Below are 15,934 nucleotides of genomic sequence, written 5' to 3'. Positions count from 1 at the left end.
AGAGAACATTCAGAAATAACATTTTCATGACTTAATGGGAACATTAGCAAAGCATTCTTGGAACATTTTTTTGCTAGCTAAGATATCAGCCATGTCATGCTAACAACATGGATAACCTGCGTGTGTTTGCAGCATTATGATTTCCTTCAATTATCTGTTCATCTAAAAGGACGAAATTGGTTTTGACGTACATTTGCTCATGAAACTGATATACCTCTGGCACAAAAGTGGCTCTTGGCTATTTGTTTGAAAAATATTTTATTACAGCTAATAAAAGGTCCTTACTTTTTCCTTTCCGTCTTAGTTTATGATTTAGTACCACTGAAACATAGCTGTGGTCAGTGCCCCAAACTCACCCTGCTATTACACACATCTGCAAAATGCCAATTAGCCAACTCACCCTCGCTTTCAATAAGGGGTTATTCGGAAGAGTTCTTCTTTAAACACAGACATAGGTCTATGTTTATATCTAAAGCTTATATTTAGAAAGTGCATTTTAAATGGTAGGACCAGGGTTGCATTTCCCAAAAGCATTGTAAGCCTAAGTAGATCATAGTCACCATTTCCACCAATGGTCTCTACAATCAACTTAGCTCTCCTCCCGATGCTTTTGAGAAACACAGCCAAGATCAATTGCAAGCGGGGCAAGTAGGACCTGAGGGGTAACATGTGGTCTGTTGAGCTAAAGGAAAAACAATAATGTAAATTATTACAGACAATTTGTTACTTTTATAGCCTTAACCATCATCATCTTCTTCTTCCGCTTATCCGGGGCCGGGTCGCAGGGGCAGCAGTCTAAGGCTAAGCAGAGATGCCCAGGCTTCCCTCTCCTCAGACACTTCTTCCGGGGGGACACCGAGGCGTTCCCAGGCCAGCCGGGAGACATAATCCCTCCAGCGTGTCCTAGGTCTTCCCCGGGGTCTCCTCCCGGTGGGACATGCCCGGAACACCTTCCTGGGTAGGCGTCTAGGAGGCATCCGGAACAGATGCCCGAGCCACCTCAGCTGGGTCCTCTCAATGTGGAGGAGCAGCGGCTCTACTCTGAGCTCCTCCCGAGTGACCGAGCTCCTCACCCTATCTCTAAGGGATCGCCCAGCCACCCTGCGGAAAAAGCTCATTTCGTCCACCTGTATCCGGGATCTTATCCTTTCGGTCATGACCATAGGTGAGAGTAGGAACGGAGATTGACCGGTAAATGGAGAGCCTCGCCTTGCAGCTTAGTTTTTTCTTCACCACGACAGACCGGTACATCGACCACATTACTGCAGAAGCTGCACCAATACGTCTGTCAATCTCCCGTTCCATCCTTTCCTCACTTGTGAGCAAGACCCCCAGATACTCGAACTCCTCCACTTGAGGCAGGAACTCTCCACAAACTGAAGTGGGTAAGCAACCCTTTTCCAACTATAGCCTTAGCCGTTTGTTTAAATCTGAAGGTTCTTCTGATTGGATGAAAGCACTAATGGCCTTTGACCCCGTACAAGCTTTCAAGTGTTTTGACAGCTCTTTCATTTTTCCCCAAGGACTGCACACCATAAATTGGCACCATGAGGCAGCTATGTACTGCAAGACTACCCACGTTGCATTACTCAAACAAGAAATATGATCTGAGAAGTCTCAAATCATATTATTTCCTTTCTTGCCCTGTTTGCCTGTAGCCATTCAAGGATGGTTTGATGTTCTATATGAGAGTGTTTTCCTCTGTCTGATTATTTCCAGATAACCAGTGTGATTGTGGATAGATCAGGCAATTTCATGTAGACTGAGTGAGATAAGAAAGACTGACAGAGAATCATGGAATAGAAAATGTAAAAATATCCTGAAGCAGTGGTTCTTTAATGTAGTTGTGCAAGACCTGCTGATCCTGATGGATTGTTTTACAGTGCTTAACTTAAACTAATTTGAATTGCAAATGTAAAAACATGCACTGTGACAAAGTTATCTGTTTAGCATGTGTTAAGGCATATGTCATGCAATGTGCGTTTGATTTCCATGCATTCTATCAGTCAGGGGATTTGTATTTCGGTGAATTCGACTCAGTTCAGCTGTAATGATTCTTCATTCTCCTCAATGAAATGTGGTGTATGTTTTATTCATTAATGATACCGAGAGAGTTTGTCCTCAGCCAGGGCTGGAATGCCAGCACCTTAGCCATGCATGCTACGACAATAATTACAAAGCCAGATTTGTGACTGATGTGATCCCCTTCAGAGAGCGGGTGAGCCAAGCCAAATCAAACTCTTTGATATACAGGTTTTAAAGTCCTGATGCATATGTAGGTCATTTTCATTTGCGCTGGTAATAAATTATTGACTATGGAAGCAAGTGCTCACTTAAAAGGTAAGTTCACCCAAAAATGAAAATTCTGTAATCATTTACTCACTCTCGTGTTGTTTCAAACCTGTAAGACTTTCATTTATCTTCGAAACTCAAATGAAGATATTTTTAATCAAATCTGAGCGATTTCTGTCCCTCCGTTGACAGCTACACAACCACCACTTTGACTAAAAACTTCATAAAGAGATTGTTAAACTAATCCATATGAATTGAGCGGTTTAGTCCAAATTTTCCAAAGAGACACAATCACTTTATGTGATAAACAGATTGAATTTAGGCTTTACTGAAGCTCAAACATGCTGAGTAACACATGAGAATGGATGTCATTGGTTCTCGCAAGTCAAACAAACATGCTTGAGCTTCCGTTTACCACAACTGATGTGCGCTTCTTAAAAACGCGGCGCTCAAGTCGTGCATGAGATGAAAAATGAGCGAAACTGTCAAAGATACGGTGAATGTTCACTATAGACCTTGTTGTTCACAGCAGCGCCATCTTCCTTTTTAACAGGAATGAAAGCGAGGCTTTGATTGTTCTGCTGACGAAACACTGCAAAAATATCTTTCAGGGAAATTTCAGTAGACAAAACCCCCCAGACAATATGAGCTGTGAAAAATTATAAGTGATCTAGGAGCTTTATGCTGCTTTTACAGTGCATGCCATCGAAAACACAGTAGGTCTATCCCTCACAGACCTTATAGACCTTATTCAGAGCAGCGCCATGGCAGTTATGAACCTACCCCAACCTAAATACCCTATATTAAATCCAATGACTATGCAAATGTTTACTGTTGTATACTGTGATTTATGCATAACAAACATATGATTTGAATGTAAAAAATGTGATGAGTGTTTTTGGGATTGTTGGATTTATTATGACCTACAGTATCCAAACCATTGTGTTTTATTTTATTTATTTATTTTCACAAATTGTATGCAGTTATTAGTTAATGAGATCCACTGTTCTCTCACTATCCAATCTTTCATCTTTCAAAAAAAGGGAAAATGAAGAATTCAATTTTCTTTCTGAGAACTTTGACAATTATATATGCGTATGGCTAGATCTTACTATTCGTGCGAACTGCCAAACCAAGAAAGACGATCTCCATGATTTCCACAGAGAAGGTATGAGTTCCACAAGACACTGACAGGCTAATTCGAAATTATCAAGGGAGCTCTTATTGGCCCAATTATTTTTTAGTTGTCTTCATATTTCACAACACAATTGCTCTAGAGGAAAATCATTATTGCTCACTGTTTCCATATCAGGGCTTTTAAAATAGCAGTTGTGGAGACCCTGGTTTCCTGACCACAGATGTTCACAGCTACTGCTGCTCTGGATGGTTATTTCGGAGAATGTCTGAGATGGCTATTGGGCTGTATTTGACAAGACAAAAGCAAACCGTGTTGACAGAACTGATGGAAAGAGTAAGGAAGGAGTCTGCTCTGTATTTACAGCCACTACAAATAATCCCCTCAATAGTTCTCCCTGACTAACCTATTAGCCTTGTTAGAAGCATTCACCGCTTCTGTGGTTTCAGAGCTTGCAATGACAGATGGATGTCCCTGTTTGTGATATGTTATCCTAGTGTCAACCTCAGGATGATGCTATATTCAAGGGAGCCAAAATGGAAAACACCTGTGGTGATTTGGTGATGCTCTGTCTGGTAGAAAAACGTCTCAACATCTGGTTTCTGAACTCTCTGAAGACTGCGGATGATTCCTTGTCCCTTTCTCTCACACTCCAGTCTCCCCCTTCTTTTTTTTAATTCAATATCTATGGAAAATTTCTCTTCTCCCCAAAGTAAGGCCAGAAAAAAATACTCATCTGGATTCTTCAACAGCAGCAGTGATTGATAGAGATGTAGCTGTTTTCATCTTAAAATGTTGGACAAAACAAATAGCTATAAATCTTCCCATGTGCATACAGGGAGACAGTGGCCCGAGAGAAAGCAGGGGCGAGCGGAGTGAAAACTTTATGGCGGCAACAACGTTAATTGCAGCTTTGGATGATTTCAGGGGCCCAGCAGAATCAGACTCACCAGTAAAAGTTGATTTCATTCATCTCCCATAACAGATTGATTTCTCCTTGAGTAACAGCCATAGTTACCTTCCAGTTTGACATTCCAAAATGCTTACATATTTCTATAGTTTATTTAACATATGTTTGGGTCATCATAACAGTGTTTTAATTATTTATTTTTTTGTCTTCAGATTCATGCAAGTGACTGTCTAGTCTAAACATGCCCTGAAGTTTATTTGGTTTGTACCATCTAAATGTTTCAGAACAGTGTGTGAGTGATTGTGTGCATGTGTGTTTCTCTGGCAAAAAGTATCTGAAGTCGGCTAAAGAGAAATTAATTTATTTCTGTCTGGAAAACATGACGCACAGTTTTGACTTCCACAGGTGCAAAACAGGATGGGGACATCTTGTATTTTTCTTCCAGCTTCCTAAAACTCAAATCATCAAGTCATCGAGATTTATCCTTCCCTTGAGAGAACACAGTTGATCAACAATCCAGGAACATCTATGGAGCCTTAGGTTGTCAGTCAACGTTTCTTCCATTTCACCAAAAAAATTATGGCAGCCCACACCTAAGATAAAATAAATCTGCTGGATGGTACAGGATCAGAATTCTTTGATGAAATACAACCTGAGGATGATGTTGATTTCTTGATTTCTTTTAACAGTCTGGCACTTCTCCTTGACAACTAATCATTTTGTGATTGAAGAAAAGCAAGCTTGACTTTAAAAGGGAATGTTGGAACTTTCCAAGGCTGCTTTTGGAACTCTCAGCTTCCACAGAGGGCTTATATTTTAATGATATCTCAAGGCCTGTCACCTGTGCTGTTTGGATGGAGTTTGGCATGTTGAACAAAGTCCTGCATGATGACCTCACAGGATCAGAATAAGTAGCAATCCTGTGCGTTGATCTGAACCAAAGGTCCTGGAGAAGGGAAAGGACCTCTAATGGTTTTTTTATTTGTTTTCTTAAGCTCCCACACTCAAAGACCGTCACTATAAAGATAACATTTCCTATTGTTTATATCCGCATACAGTAATGTCTTACAGATGTGTACACCATTCATTTGTGCATTTAAAACTGTAGCAGAAAGCTGGTCAGCAGTGCATGTGCTCTGACTTTTTTACTACTTTATTAATGCATAAGGTTCAAAACTTCCAAGAATAAAGAACTGAGCATCTTTGACTCTTTTTTTTTATAGCTTGTCCAGTTATGTTGTCCGTCCTCGAAGGGTTTTGTAATTTTTGTAATCTTTTCCCGTCCTTGTTTGCAAGCAAATAAACATGCTGCCCAGTTACATAACATAAGGCCAAGAACCTACAAATTAAGAAACTTGAAAAACATAATAATAATAATAATAATAATATAGCTTCTTATTTGCATAATTAAATTTGAACTGTAAAAAGTGATCAGTTGACTTAACTTAAAAAAAGTGAGGAAACCCCTTTGCTTTAAGTAAATAAACCATGCATAATTGAAGAATTAAGTTATGTGGAATTGTCAAGGATTTTATTTACTTAATTTTAAGGCTACGGGTTTCATCACTTTTTAAAGTTAAGTCAACTGATCACTTTTTACAGTGAATCTATTATCGCTCAGATAATCTAAGGTGGAATATATGCTTATTTCGTGCTGAGGTAAATTTAAAAAACAGGTACGAATTTGTAATAATGTTGCATAGAATAGATAATAGGGGTGTAACTGTACATGCATTCCAATCCAGAAGGTGGCGCGCGCGGTAATGTAATGCTGTTTGCTACCAGTAAAAAGCGCATGAGAAGAGGAAGATACGATCGAACGGTATCAAAGAGTATAAAAGTACCAAGAGGCGAAAGTGGAAGCATCAGTAACACAAACCAGCAGGAGGCAAAATAAGAAATGCACAGGCAAAACACCATCTTACACATCTCTTTCTATGATGGTGAGAACCACATTTTTACATAACAAAGCAGTAATGAACCAAGAACACCCGAACTAACTTAAACATAAACACACATAACTTTACTAACACAAAAACCCAACCATCTTTCTTTAATAATGCATAAATCAACTCCCAAAAATTACCCATAATGCACCCAGCTGCTAGCGCTGACTTAGCCTGGAAATCCAGACCTAAATCTAAAAGATTAATGGTCTGGCGTCGGGTAATGAAAATCGGCCAGCTTGAGGGGCGGCACCACGCATGCATTTGAAAATCTCACTGCACGCAATTGGATAGCACTACGACCAATCACCACAAGTTATCGCTTAGCTAGCTGAGCTAACAGGTAGATTAGACTCACCGTATCCGGTTGGCAAAACAGCAAAAACGCCCTTCTTGCAAAGGAGTGATTCGAGCGCCGTCTTCTGTTCCTCTTTTAGATAAAAAGCCAAGTCTAACTTGTTCATTGTAGCGGCCAAAGCCGTTTCAAACAACTGGTGTTCATCCATAGCCATCTTGCAATGTTTACTAATGACTTTGACGTTGCAGCGCTGTCGTCATCTCGCCTCTGGCCCGCCTATATCAGATAACCCGATGTGATTGGTGCAGCTCAGATCGAGGGGCATATTTATTGAGTATCATTACTCGACACCAGAGTAACTCGCTGAGCAAATTCAACTTGTGCTCTGCAAGAACTAGAGTAGAACCAGAGTAGCACTGACTGCCAGGTCATTACAATACTTAACATGTTAGTAATGTCTTGATTATTTAATGTATGGTTAAATTTGTCATGAAAACAAGTTATGACAGCCACTGTGTAACTTTTAAAGGGTTAGTTCACCCAAAAATGAAAATTCTGTCAGTAATTACTCACCCTCATGTTGTTCCAACCGCGTAAGACCTTCGTTCATCTTCGAAACATAAATTAAGATATTTTTGATTAAATCTGAGAGTTGTCTCACTCCTCCATAGGCTTTCAGAGGGACCGAAACTTGCTGGCCCAGAAAAGTTATTAAAGAGATCGTTAATATAGTCCAAGTGACTACAGTGGCTCAATCTTAAGTTTATCAAGCGACGAGAATACTTTTTGTGCGCAAAAACAAACAAAAATAACGACTTTATTCCACTATAATAAAGTAGCGCGTCTTTTTTTTTTGCGTTTTTGCGTAGCGCGTCTGTGTTACACGTCACCACGTTGGCTCACAATTGGCCGAAGCGGGTCATGTGTGTGATGCGTGATGACGTGCAACACAGACGGGCAGCGCAAAAACACTACGAGGCCCAGAGAGAAGGAAATGAATAGTGGAATAAAGTTGTTATTTTTGTTTGTTTTTGCGCACAAAAAGTATTATCGTCGCTTGATATACTTAGGATTAAGCCACTGGAGTCACTTGGACTATATTAACGATCTCTTTAATAACTTTTCTGGGCCAGCAAGTTTCGGTCCCTCTGAAAGCCTATGGAGGAGTGAGACAACTCTCAGATTTAATCAAAAATATCTTAATTTGTGTTCCGAAGATGAACGAAGGTCTTACGCGGTTGGAACAACATGAGGGTGAGTAATTACTGACAGAATTTTCATTTTTGGGTGAACTAACCCTTTAATATATTTCAAAATAAATTGGAGTGGAAAATTAACTTTATAATTAGATTTAGAAGTTAATGCAAAACCTGCATTATGTGCAATTTACAGTGCACGTGTTTTTTTTGTTGTGTGTGTGTTGATTATTATATCTAAAAATAAATAGCAACTGAATTTAATAATTTGGGCACTGTTGTTAATTGTAACCTTTAGTATTATAGTAATATTAAGGGCTCCCTATATAAGCTGCGTCCCAATGTGAAAGCTGCATCCTTCGAAGTCTTTTCGGCCTTCACATTGGGACACAGCTATAGTTTACAGCACTAGCTAAGAATTTTTTTTTCATCCTTAAGAATTTATTTAAACACATATACACAACTGTAAAAAAAAAAAAAAAAAAAAACTTTAATAAAAAGTTTAATTAATAGAAAAAAGAAGCAATTTTAGGTTTAATTTACTCCCCCCTGCTGTACCGAACCATGACTTCAATACGGAGGTACGTACCGAACCGTCATGTTTGTGAACCGTTACACCCCTAATAGATACCCAGCTACTACCATATTCACAAAATGACAATGGTTGGAAAAAATTGCTGAAATACATCATGCCAGAATAAACAGTAAGAGATGGATGACGCTTCATACTAGGAATCAAGTATTGATCTAGTTGACGTAGTAAAGTAGAGCCTTAGAAAAAAATATATATATTGAGCAAGGTAGAAGAAAAAGTTATTAGTTTCTCCTGAGTCACCAATGCCTGACAGGGTTTTGCTGTCTTGTTTCATCTCCTGTACTGGACAAAGTGCTTTTCAAGAGGGGGTTGGGACTCCCAGCATGTTAAAGTAATCATATTCTACTGGTGGACCTCACCACAGCCTTGGGAGTTCTCTCCAGGGCTTTTCCTGAGTCACTGGATCTGGGGCAAAGTAGCAGGCGTGCATCTCCATCTTGCCTCTTAAACCTGTCCGCCTGTCAGACAGCTGGGAAAAATCCATCTTTGTGTCCTGCTGTAGAGTATTCTGTACTTAAGCATGATTACAGACTTGAATCTTCCTCCTCTAACCACACAAAACTTACATCAATTTTTTAATTAAGCTATTTTTGATTTTGAGGGCACATTCATGAAAACCAGGGTATCATGACATTAAAGAGGGAATTTTGTGAATAAGATGCAGGGTTTTTTTAACGCTGAAATACCATGCAACAAACGTTGTTGATTTAGCCCCTAAGAGCATGAGACGTTCTAATCATAAAGAGACAGTGGTGAACGTGCCGACACGGCTGTCGTCCCCCTTGGGGTGGAAGCTCAATTTAAAAGCAAGCCAAGTCAAATAAATGTTTATCCAGCATAAACTCTTCCTAGAATCCAAACAGATGTCAGTAGCAGGGCTGCCTTTATGGACCATGGATTACTTTGCACTAAATCCCTTCCTTTTTTTTCTTCTTTCAAATATAATGTTCATTTCCATTTTTTTTTTTTTCATTTTGATTGTTTTTGAAATTGTCGGTCTAATGCTCACCTGAAGTTGGTATTTAAAAACACTTCTAAAATAATAGCACTGTTACATTTTAAATAAATATCATATATACATTAAAAATGTGATGCCTAAATTCACTTATATAATTGATTAGAATTGTATTATAATTTTATTATTTATACATTTTATTTAAAGGAGAACTTGGTAACTTTTTTAACTTAATAAAACTGTCTAGAAATCATTTGGATGGTTAAACAACCTGTTCTGGTGACATTGGTGACTTTCCCCGCTCCCCCCAGCGTTCCCAGGCGGAAAACCAACCTTGCAACTTGGGGACTACCGTCCCGGCAAAATAGAAATTGGAAGTCTCGTGAGAAGCGAGAACGAGAACGAGCGCGAAACACGAATCGCTTTACGGCAATTCAACATAAACACACACGCATGTATGATGTATTACCAGATTACCCACCTCGGTAGACAAAGCTCCACACGATTCAGTTGGCTTGCTCCGATCAAAACAAACGCACATAAGCAGCGGTAGAGAGGGGGAGGAGGCCGGCGCAAGTGAGTTTTTTACGACCGTGTTGTGAAATATACGCCCCCCCCCCCCCCCACAGCTGTAGGGGGAGCTCGTGGGGAAAACATGCGACAACAAAAGGGAAAATCAGCGAAGAAGTGACTAGAGTTCGCTAGAGTTGCCGAGTTCTCCTTTAAATAAATGAAACATGAAAGACATTGTTATATAAATGAATGATGTAAAGTTTTTTGTGAGAAAATTGTTGAGGTCACAGCCCTTGATTTAGTGTTTGGTTACTAGAGAAACAAAACTGATAGACCAGTCAAGATGATGTTGAAAAGATGTAAGATACTGTAATTAAAAAGTCAAAGCAGATCAAACTGAAACATTATGATGAATCTGTTTGCCAATAAAAATCTGTTTTCCTTCTGAACAGACATCTTGATTATTAAATGAAAAGAGATTGAGAACAAACAGACAATGACCTACGGCAAATCACAATGTATCTTGTCCAGACAGACATGCAACACTTTCTCCTGTGTAATTCTTACATTTTAAGAAGAGATGTTTTTTTGTTTGACAGGTGCACACCATTCTGCTAAACATCCCATGCTTCTTCCAGGATTCTCCCCTTGGACATTTACAGCATAAGAGATAAAAGGAAAAGCCAGTAGGTCGTACATTTTTCATACTTCATGCCTCGGACCGGCGAATGTCTGAGATTTTATAACTGGAATTGTGGAGTGAGACTTGGCTTCCCGCTCTTATGTACAAACTCTCTGTCTACCTCTCATAAAAGGAGATTCTCACCATCCCAGATTTATGATGTGCTCCATGAGCTAGTTTTAACCAGTACAGCTTGACCCAAAGTCTGAACTCTTTATGCAGGTAGTAGATAGCATCAAGTATTGGCAAAGTCTGTTTTTAGATATTTGGACCTTTCTTAAGCCTGTGACCTGCAGGGCCCTGATTATTTGTGAATATATGAGCTTAGAGTATTTCTAGGCTTGTAAATCTGTTTGTAACTGTTTGTGCAAGCTAACAATACCCAAAAGAACTCTAGATTGCTGAATAATTTGAAAAGTTTGGCAGAATGTTTTTATATTAATCACTTCATAAATTTAGGGGATTTTTTTATGATTTTCAAAAACAGCCAAGTATATGAGAAAGAGAAATAAAAAACAAATTCTTTTTCTGCTGGCTTCGATGGTTTAGAGCATACTGAGTATTGATGGTTTTATGAAGGCTATTAAACAGAGCAGGATGTTCCAGCCATGTTCAAATTAGGAATGCAAAGGAGACGGTCTAGACACAACATCCAGGAGAAGAGAGAAAACCTTCACAGACGCATTCCCTGAGCTGCATCATCTCACTAAGGCACAACTAGTCCCACATGCTCTGCGAAATTCTGAAGAACTGGAATGTGTGATGCTCACAAAGTTCTACACTGGCCCTTGAGTGTTAATTTATTCAATATTTTAGACAAGGCTGGGTTTCCCAAAGCACTGCGTTAGTAGCATATAAGTACATTACACGTTTCCCAAAAGCATTGTTGAGGTTGAATGTTCATAAATTAACAAGGGCATTGGATCACTGATACATAATTTATCTTCTTCAATATTCATTGATCTATTTGAGCATAGTCTTTTTTTTTAAATCCTATTATTTAAATATATTATAATAATTATTTACTAATATACTAATATTAAAGGCACAATATGAATTTTTTCGCAGCTAGAGGTCACTTACCTCTTCAAAACAATAACAAAGACGTAGGTTGATGACGCATTGAATATGCGGAATCATGGAACTTGTCGACATGCTACTGGATCTAATAATTTTTATGGGGAAATTATGTTTATGGATGAGTAAATGCATTCATGTTTTTTAATGGTATGAAGCAGGGCGCGATTGCTAATGAGAGACTGATATCAGCACCACAGGCGAGTCCCGGGGGATATAAAGGAATGAGGATATTTCATTCTACCGAACTACCTGCAAGTGCTGAATTGCTTCTCATACAGGTCAGTTTATTTGACAGATTAAAATTGTAAGGTAATGCAGCGCTGTTTTACTTAGTCTACACTATCATATTAAACTGCATTTAAGTGTATTGAAAGTTAGAATGTTATTCTATGTGTTAGTTTGTTGGCTGTATGTGACTAACAGTAAGCTAGATCAACATTAGAATAGCCTACTGCTGATATACTAACATTTCATCATGTTGAGCTATATAACATTGATTTGTTAACATTGATTGTACATTTGCTCACCTGTCTAATAAACCACATGCAAGAGCGGAAACCAGGGATAATGCAAATATGACGTCATTGACAGGAGACAAGAGATGGGGACTATTTAAAATTGTGAAATTCTCTTAATTTACCAATTCTTGGGGACATTTAGGATAATGAAAGTACACAATTGAACGAAATATATATGTGCAAGTGGTTTTGTGATATTTTAATACAAAAATCTTACATATTGTGCCTTTAAATTTTTATTTTTTCTGTTTGGCAGATTTTATCCACATTCTTTTCGTATTGGGGAGGCAAAATATTGGAAATACTGGGGAAAATTTTGGCCTTAGTTCAGCACTGATGGCTTGTATTACAATTTGGACACTGGTTTGGGTTATAGGAATTGTTCCATCAAAAAATAATGGAAAACATAACTAAGCCTAATTTGCTTTTGCTTTCAGCTACCAATAACGTAGTATTTTCAGCCTCATTACCTCGCTATCAGCCTCAACACATTATCACGTTGAAATCCATTCCACAGAATTCGGCAGAGCCTAGAAGCTTTTCTACTGCCTTTTGTCACAGAGCCTTTTGTCTGGATGAAAGAGAATGACTTGCTGGAGAATACATAACTGTGTGATGTGCCATTATTAAAATCCTGGTACGGATTTAGAGACATGTCTCACCATTGTGTTCATGCAAACCTTCACAGCTTGCTGGGTAAGTGTGTTAAAGAGTTTCACTGGGGCTCATTTGTGGAACAAACAGTGGAGCAGGGCCTCTGATTTCCTTTATTTGTGGTGGAGCCCTGGAGGGAGAGCTGTCACTCAAAATATGCTGGTCTGCAGAGATTTAGGTATCACCACAGGAAGCTGGTGCTGATTATGGGAAATGGAGACTGATCTCATGTTTGGCCTGAGCAGACATGTACTTAAAGTAGACGGCAGAGCAACAGGCCGCTAAGACATGAATGGAATATTAAAGCTTGTCTATTTATCTACCCCTATATGTTTAGGCTTGATGCGATCAATCACCTGACGTAAGTTTAAATGTATGACCTGTTGTACCAATAACCTCTGACAGGAGGATCAAGAACATATTGAAAATTATTTCTCTCGCTTAGCCTGCGCTGCCGTTTTCCACTCTCTGAACGTGCCTAAATCGCTAGATAGTCATTTGGGTGCGTCAGGCTGTAAGAGCCGTGACTCACCATCTCCAGTGCCTCTCCACAGGAATGTTCCTCTACCTCTGTGTGAGGCTGAATTCACATCTGGATATGGAGATGGAGCTCAATTCCTTGAATCTCAGCACTGGAACCCTTTTCTGTGTGACAAATCAGCTGCTAAAGCCTGGCAAACCAACCTCTCACCTGTTTTCCTCTTTTATCGGTTTCAAAGACCTCAAGAAATGGAGTGTTAATGTGCTACAACCATGATTAAGTGGATATTTGTGTTTTTTTCTCATCACAGTCACACATGGAAGCCTCCTATGTGCCTGACTCAATATGTTTTTGCAGAGAGGGGCCAGAAGAACAAACCGGAGAGCTTATGAAAACGCCAATGTGAGAGTGAGTAAAGGAAGACAGAATTTTCATTTTTGGGTGAACTATCCCTTTAATGGTTCAGATGAAATGCATGTGAAAGGAGCAAGTTGTACACGTGAGCAGCTCAGCTTTATATTCTCCAGGTTGCCCACATTCTCCACAGAGAAACCAGTATTGGATCTTGAAGACAAGGGTCCGTGAGAGTCTTCTGTCAGGTTCATGTATGAGTTCCACTACCAATGTGAAAAAGTAGCATCTGGGTTTGGTTAGTTCCAATTAACCCAATTCAGTAGAATTCCTATTACAAACAGTCCCTGCAGAGGGGAGGGAACAATTCCTTGGGAAATGCTCTTGTGAACTTGTGTTATTGTTTTGTGAAGAATCCCCAGCACACACTCTGAGGGAAGTTATGGGGATGCACAGTATTTCATGTCCGAGAAGAGGAATAAAGCCTCAGCACGGCCACAGTGCAGAATAAACTCTAAACAGCGTCTTGCTCCATGGGTTTATTCTCGGGTCTGAGGCTGGGCAGCTGGAAGGAACATTGAATATTATGTAATTAATGGGGAAAATCTATGTTTTATTTCATCTCAAGTAAAATGAAGTGTGTCTGGAGAGATCAAACCTTTGGCTGAGGGTTTTCAGATCTTTGACAAATGAAACCCCTGGATAACGGAATGACTTCTTGTGACCCCATTTACCATCAGACATCTGATCTTATTATCATGAAAAAATGTCTGGCTACATTACTACACATATGACTTCATCAAAGGTTTTCAGATGTGATTTGAAGTGAGTGCATACACTCTAAAAAATATGCTGGGTTGTTTCAACCCTTGTTTAGGTCAAATATGGACAAACCCACACTTTTTTAAACCCAACGTTTGGGTTTATCCACATTCCTATTGTATGACCAAGCAGGGAGATATCTTTAAATGAAATCAATACATACAGTTACCCATTATTGAAGCCTCAAAATTGAGACACAAGCCAAGTAAGCAGCCAGAGGCAAGTGTTATAAACAAACCTTGAACCAGTGAACCACTTTTGTGAAACTATTTTAGGAGCCCAAGGGCAAGGCCAGGAATGCATGCACACAGTAAGGTGGTAAAATAAGTAAAACAAGGAATGATACAATGCAGCCTGTCAGTCAATACCTTTGAAAAATGAAATGAATGCCTCTCCCACTGTTCATCCATTTCCTCTGCTGTCTGCAGCGGTAATGCAATGGGGTCCAAAAGTCTGAGACCACATCAGAATGTTTCAAAACCTCTTTAAACCTTGAAATAAATATTTGAAAAACTGTAAAATTGAACATTTTAAAACAAAGAAACCTGAAAAAATGAATGAGAAATTTGGATTCTTGGATAATTGTATAAGCAAATTCGTTTTTGTACATTGTTCAAACATTGTCAAAGCAGACCAACCAAATAATAAGAAATTATGAAATCCATGATAGTTTTCCTATTTAAATGTTCACTCAAGTTATGATGGTAAGATCAGATCATTTTTAATAATTCACTAGTAGTCTATAATGCTAGGATGAAGAAGAAGTGGTGACTCTTCTATGACTTTTGGACCCCACTGTGTGTTAAGTGTGTTACACCCTCCTCCCTCACTTTCTAGAGAAAAGATGTAAACTCTTGTTCTGACTGTTGTTGAACTTTCTTAAGTTTTCTAAAATCATATGACCAGCCAAAAAGTATGATTATTTTGGGGTATTTTTGGTTGCTTATTAACATGATAAAACTTGTAACTGTATTACAAAATACTTTTTATAATTAATTGAGTTTTATATATGATTTTATAGAGCAAGTAACATTTTTAGAATATAATAGGATATTGGCTTGGTAGGATATTTAGATGTTTCCAAGCTCTGTAGTAAAATAGATGGCAAAAATACTGAGAGATTATTTAAAAATAGAAGAAAACACAAAATCCTTCAGAAATTATCTTACGGAAATTGAATACAGGACATAATTGATTTCAGTGACCTAAATACTTTGAAACGATGCGGGAAACCACAAACACCAAGATTCATCACACAAAGAACTCTAAACATGCTTCATGCAGGAACTAAAAAGAAAATGTTTTAGTTAAGTCATTTTTAAGGGTTAGGTCAGATATGTGATTGCAAATGATTGCACAATTATATTTTAGTTGCAGAAGAGCCTAAATATAAATGAACCACCACAGGCCACACTTTTCCACTTCACAAGGGAAATCAGATTTATCATACTGACTGATCCAATGACATCACCTCTCTTTTCCTGACAAAGAAATATTACCCAATCC

This window comes from Scardinius erythrophthalmus, assembly GCF_964197995.2.
Source record: "Scardinius erythrophthalmus genome assembly, chromosome: 18".
In the NCBI taxonomy this organism is placed as follows: Eukaryota; Metazoa; Chordata; class Actinopteri; order Cypriniformes; family Leuciscidae; genus Scardinius; species Scardinius erythrophthalmus.
This window is presented reverse-complemented; position numbering follows the sequence as displayed.